Here is a 7005-nt window from a genome sequence, read left to right as displayed (position 1 = left end):
AAAGATCACCATAGGGGCAACAATATCTGGATTCACACATCCAATCTCATGCGAGAAAAAAGCAAGCCCCTTCCATGTCGCTCAAGCATATCCTGAAAGCATTGTTTCTCTGAGGGTAGCAAGAAATCACCATTCCCAATTTTTAATTCAACAAGAGTCTCTACTGAACATTTATGGCCTATATGCTTTGGATTCCTCAAAATTGGCTGCTTGGCGGCCCTCTCTATTTTCTAATCACTATCAGGTAGAAGCGGTCCAGCTACCAGCTTCACCTTCTTATCCACAGTCTTGTATTTTGTGTCAACCTTGGATTCATTATGATCCTCTGCATTACTCAAATCATGCTGTAAATCAACAATTTTGCTCTTTGATGGTGGCTGAATATCCTCAGCCCTGTGCTCTATGGACTGCATAGGAACATCCCTAAACTCTAGATGTTGAAATATTTCAGTAGTAAACTCTATTGGCTGAAAGCTTTCAGCCCTCTGTCTCTCTGTAGGCTGATCATAATCAGCCGAAAACTCTGTTTGCTGAATTTCTTCAGCACTCAACACTTTTTGCTAAGTCACCTCAGCCTCTGACTCTATTTGTGACACAAAATCTGAAATTTCATGAAACATGTCGAGGGACTGCACTGATACATTACTGTGACAACTCTGTATATCAGCTTTCAACATATTCTCCATCTCTGTCATCGTATCTACACAAACCATACTATCATACATCCCATCTATATGCTCATCATCCTCTAAAATACCTACATTTTTCAAATCTTTCTCCTTCCTGCATATGTACTGCCTGGCAGCTCTAGGCAACTTAGAGATCTTCTGATAACTCATTGAACTGTTTGCTGAAATTCCAACAAAATTGGAGGAGAAAACAATACTGCCAGGAGGCGAGAACTCCAATCCCCTCTGCTCTGTACCACCGTCGTCTCGCGGAACAGCGGTACCTAATGAAAACCCGAATCCCTCACAGTGGGCAAAGGTGCATCTTGAAGAGTATCCCTGTTTCTAGCATGATTTACACACACAGTCATAAAATGGACTGCTCTCATACCATCTTTACTGTGAATTTGTGCATAAGCAGATCCATCATCCATTACTTTCATCTCCATGCGCATCTCTGTGATGAATGGTTGTCCTAGGATTATGGGGTAAGAGCATGAATCCTCCTCTACATCTCCAATAGAAATCGTGACACTGGGACAGGCAGCATACAAATCACCTGCAGTATTGTTGGCGGCTCTCATACGCCACCCATGCTCTGCATCCATAGGCCATCTATTACTGTCATAAACTCCACAAACTATTAGATTAATCTCTGAACCATGATCCACCAAAGCAACATAAGGCACCTGTTTCTCTCCAATTTTTACCATTGTTTATGTAGTTTCCCTAGCCCAATGACTCTGTGAAAAGTAAAGTGACTACGCGGTGCCAAGATAGGCTCATCAGTTTCAGCATAATGCATAGGCTGAACTCTCTTCTCTGTCTGCAGAAAAACAGAAGCATTCTCCACCATAACCTCATCCTCATCCTCATCCAACTCCCCAATCAAAACTCGATGTGTACCAGTAGTAGGCAATGTATGTCTTTTTCTCTTAAGGAATTCTTGGAACTAATCTTGAAACTCTCTTTTCGAGATACCCAAAACCTCAGAAATAGTAAAATCACTTCACTACCAAGTATCTTATCATTAAAGATTTTCTTCATGTTCGTAGATGTCTCAATATCAGACATTAATCTAAATCCTAGCTGCTTTCTCTGTCTAGGTTCCTGCCTCTTTTCTTTCTTTTGAGCATCCTCCATTTGTCGTTCTGGCCCTGGTCTCAAAGACGGCCCTATAGTAGGTGGAGTAACAAACTCACCCCCTCTAGTCTTTTTAGCTACATTTGGATTCTCTTCATCTCTCTTACGCTTCTCCTCAACAAGTACATATGCTCCTTGAGATTTAGCCAAGTAGGCATAAATAGTGTACCTGTCAACATGCAAATCCCAACCTGTCTCAAATCTGATGACTCTCTGAACCTTTCTCAATCTGGACTCCATATGCAGAAGCATCTCCTCTAGCTGCCACATAAGAAGTACGCGCAGCCATGTCATCTACTAATTTCTTCATTCCACCTTTCCCAAAATTGGTAGCAAGCAGAGCTCCTGTTTCAGTCAACCAGATCTTGCCATCTTGTCCCCAAAATATCAAATTCTTCCTCCTTGCATCTTGAAAAGATTCACAATCCCTGCAATGTTGATGGTCTGTACTATCACACCAAAAACATCTTCAATCTCTCCTAGGTGCACTAGGAGCACTAGAAGAAATAGTAGGCGTGGTCAAGGCAAACTGCTCTTTTAATTTCCCCACCAATCTTGCTTTAATTGGTGTCAAATCTGTTATGCCTTTGATTATGTCATCAAGAGAGGAAGGAACCAAAGGAGTGGATGATTTTGGAGCAAAAGGAGCCGGCATCGGTCTTGGAAGAGGAGGAACAAGAGGATTAGAAACAGTAGGCACTGGCATAGGCCAAGTAACTGGCTGAGGAAGAGGAGAAATAACAGGGGTAGAAGCAGACATAGGAGCAAAAGACGGCGTCGGTGTCATAGATCCATTCTGTAGGCGAGTCTTCCATATCCGCCTCTTGGTCAAAGTCGAGATCGCATCCTGGGCATCTTGCCAATCTGTTTTAAGACCCATAGGCCTCGTGCGATCCTCAAGAAGCTCTCCTAATTCTTTCTAAAGAGCAGGATCTATAGCTTGCAAGAAAAGCTCAACTTTCTCAACATCCAATGCTCTTTGTTCAATGGCATCAAGCTGACTATACCTCTCTTCAAATTCTCATATCAATTCTGAAGCAGCTAGACCTTTGTTTATAGACCCACTCTCGGAATGATCGCCGTGTAGCCATCCCAAAGTCCTCAAGAAAATACTCCTCTTTCAGGGCCTTCTTAAAATCTTGCGAATGCAAATTTTGAAGGAAAAGATCAGTCACTTTTGCCCTCAAGGCGGATGTGACAAGGTGAAGAAAATATTTACTCATAAGTCCTGTTGGTACTCCAAAAAATCCCATCTTAATCTCATACATCTTCAAATAAGCCGATACATTACGACCATCAAATAGCTTCTTTTCATTTTCAATTGCTTCAATCGCCTTAGTCGCGCTGATTGCATTCTCTTGCTTCGAATATAGTTGCCTTTGTTGAGACAATTGTTGTTGATGTAACTGCTGTTGCTGTTGCATATACAATTGTGTCTGCTGATTTTGAAGCTGCATATGCATAGACATATTCTGCAAAATCTGCTTTAAATCATCCGTAGAAGTACTTGAAGCAGAAGTCGATGATGAAGCTAAAGTAGAGGACAAAGCAGGAATCATAGAAGAGGTTGAAATTGATGCTGAAGTATCTCCCATCTCGAATTTTTTTTAAGTGCGACGCTTTCACGTCGGGTTCATCAAAGATGTCGAAGGGTTTTCGAAAGCAAAGTTGCGACCACAGAGGTTCTTGAGAAATTCCAAGATAGAAGATCAATCAAGCGAGATCAGGCTATGTAGCAGTAAACTCCAGACTCTTCATATTGAATGCAAAAATTGCTGATTTAACATGCATCTAAGAGTTTTCCCAAAAGAAGACCAATTCTAGTCTGCGGAGTGCAGCTTAGTCTCAATTAAAGCTTCAAACAATGAGTCCTACTAAGAATATGTTTAGGTGTGTCCAAAACCACGCATATACATAATGTCAAAGTGATGTAATGAACAAACAGAAGCCTATTCAATAAGCCTGATTTTTTCTATTGTTCAAGCACTTTTTCGAAATCTATACTTTGGTAAGCTGACTTAGAACAGAATGGCCAATTAAATTCTAGCTTTGATCTCATGTAAACAGAGTCATCTGCAGTAAAAGGGAATAGTTTATAGCCACTTTCAAGAGAGCACCTCCTCTTTGAACCTTGAAGGAAAGGAGGACATATAGATGTCAACATGATTCTTATCCTTCATCTCCTTGATATCTGCATGAGCTGCAAAGGATTTACCCTTCCCTGTAATTACAATGGCACCAACTTCAGGTAGTGCATCCAAATTTTGAAGAGCATCAACAACTTCATGCATCAGTTTTTCAAAGAGTGCATTCAACACTTCAGGCCTGTTCAGTACAACCAAACCAACTCTTACTTTTTCAACAAGAGTCGTTTCAATGCATTCGTAATCTTTGAGTCCCCCTATGTTATGACCACAATATGCAACAGTCTTTCAGAAATACGGGACGCCAAATGCTTTCCACCAGAAACCGTAAGACTTGAGCAGAGAAAATGTGCCAAGATACCCCCAAGAGCCACCCCTACAACACCCTCCTTTGCAGCAAGCCCAACAATAGCAATCTGACTTTTATCACCCCATTCTCCAAGTAAAGTAAGGGAGAAGGTCTCCAATAGTATAGGTGAGAAAAGAGCTGCAAGCAATGATCTTTCTTGCTTTTTTTTTAATCATCAGAATCAATTCCTGGACTCAATTTGTTTATTTTTCTCTGATCACTGTCCGACTCAGCTTCCACCTTAGTCATTTCTAATGATTCTCCATCCTTCTTAGTTGAAGCTTCCCAGATTAGCCGTATCCCAAAGACAAAAAAATAAGACAGTTGCCAAATTGTGTGTGAGCTTGCGAGATATCAGGTTTGGTGCTGCCCAGCCAAACATTGCCGAAAGAATAGTCCTTAGCGCAAGAGCTCCCAAAAGCATCTCCTAATTGATCACTTCCTTTTTCAAATACACTGCGCTTTTCTTCCCTAGCATTCGATTCCCCTCTCATCAATAAATTCAATCCTCCTCTCATCAACAGGAATCCCAGCAAGTCGAAAGCATGTCCTCCATTCGATCGATGGTGCCAATTTCACACTGCGGGATGCATCAAATTCCACGATCAGAGAGAAGTGTCCCAGGTTTCCTTTGTAATAAGCATCAATCACCTCAATGCTGTTCAGTGTCATGAAATAGAAATTTTTCTGTCTCCTCAGAGCATACTCTCTTTGTCGGCTTCACATGCCATCATATCTAGCACCTCTCCAACATACTCCATAATGAAGGTTCCTCACAGAATCTGCAAGCCAAAGCCTTTTCTTTTCCCCATATCTTGCACCATAGTATCAGTTTTCATATCCAAAAGGCTTTTAACTAGAAATTGATCACTGATCTCAGTAGCCACATTGTTGTCATCAGCTTCATCTTCAGAATCGCTGCTCTCCAAAACAATTTTCAATTCTGTGCTGTCCAGATCCCTCGTTGCTTTTTCTTCCCCGTGGCGGCCTACAACACGCCTCTTTTTTACCAGAAAAGCGGCCCCTCCCACAATAGCATAATTCCCTGGCCCTAGCCCCCATTACCAAACATTACGGCAAAAAGGAAGGGGAATGTCACAATTGTGAATACGGCTGGATTAACTTCTTGGTACTTTGGTATTCCATAAACATCTACTATCTCCTGGAAAGCCCCAGCAAACTTGTTCGTTTTGAAGTAGGTTGGAGGCATCTCTCTTGTGTGAATGAATTGAAATATGGTTGCCAGTTGAGAGTTACTATCAAAAGCAGCACGCTGCAATGCATCTCAAATCTGAGGCTTAGCAGAGACCGGACACCAGCCCTCAAGCACCAAACATTTCCTTGTGAAATCTATGCTTAGCATATTCAGTGTATGAAAAACAGCTTTTTCTTTGTAGACCATATAAGTCCACAACTCAACGTCATATGCAATCCCTGAGAGCATGTTGTCTCGATATCTATTACCAGCTTCTATGGCAGCTTCAGGTTCAGGCAACCTTGTTGACACCTCCTCTATCATTTGAGCTCGCCGCCCAATCTTCTCAAATAAGAGACAGTTTCATGTGTAGATTCTAAGGGAATAATTAATTATCTGGTAGGTTTCCATACTTGGCATACATGCCAACTAGAGCATTATAGATAAGTTCCTCTTGCTCCAACCCCCTCTCCACTATACTGCCCATGCAGAACAAAAATGTAAACACAATGACTAAGTATGTACAAAGTAGCAAATGTCACACACACAACTTTTTGGTGGATTCCACACCTCGGATGCGCAGCAGTACGACAACGTGCTACAACTCCCACTACAAATGCTATATCAGGATGAGTGGCTATCATGGCATACATAAAATTTCCCATTGTGAATGCATAATGGATCTTGGTTATCTTGGCTTACTACTCATCAAATTGCAGGTAACTAGCTTGATTAACCTTCATGTGAGAAGGTAAAGGACAACCAATATGCCTAACATCCTGTAGATGAAACCGCTCAAAAACCTTTTGGATGTACTCCTTCTATAGAGGAGCCCCTTAGAGCGATTGTGTGTAATGTGCATCCCAAGAATATGTGAGGCCTTTTCCATGTCCTTCATCTCAAAGTTCTTATTGCACGAACCTTTCAAAGCATCTAGCTCATCATGAGCAGTCCTAACAATTAACGTATCATCCACACACAGGATCAAAATCATAAGGTTGACATCATGATCCTTCTTCTGTATAAATACAGATCCATATCATTGCATAAATATCCCTATGAATGCATAAAAGCATTAAACTTGTGATACCATTTCCTAGGTGCTTACTTAAGGCTATAAATACTCTTTCACAATCTCCATACTAGGTGTTCCCTGCCATGTTATGCAAAGCCCTTAGACTACTCCATATAAATCTCATCATGCAAGTCTCCATAAAGAAAAGTTGTCTTGACATTCATCTGATAAAGATCCAAGTCAAATTGAGCAACCAAAGAAAGTACCAAGAGTAGCGTAGTCATCTTTGCAACAAGAGAAAAGACTTCATCAATGTCCACATCATCTTCAAGCTTGAAGCCCTTAGCAACCAATCTAGCCTTGTATCCTAGCTTCATCCAAGTATACTTTTTTACTTGTACACCCACTTGCATGGCAAATCCCACTTGGCACTAGGCAAAGGAACCAAATTCCACATATAATTTTTTTGTGGTAAGTCATACTTTGAATGC

The 7005-nt window shown here is 41.2% G+C and overlaps 1 pseudogene; it reads right to left on the bottom strand.

The window, feature by feature from the left end:
* Positions 1-3916: 3916 nt before the first annotated feature.
* Positions 3917-4728, bottom strand: LOC148035327 (GDT1-like protein 5 pseudogene; annotated as a pseudogene).
* Positions 4729-7005: the final 2277 nt, after the last annotated feature.

The sequence above is a fragment of the Lygodium microphyllum genome, chromosome 6 (genome assembly GCF_053477565.2).
Source record: "Lygodium microphyllum isolate KBCC chromosome 6, Lygodium_microphyllum_v1.1.10, whole genome shotgun sequence".
NCBI lineage: Eukaryota > Viridiplantae > Streptophyta > Polypodiopsida > Schizaeales > Lygodiaceae > Lygodium > Lygodium microphyllum.
The sequence above is the reverse complement of the archived record's forward strand: the minus strand, read 5'-3'. Positions and strand labels throughout refer to the sequence as shown.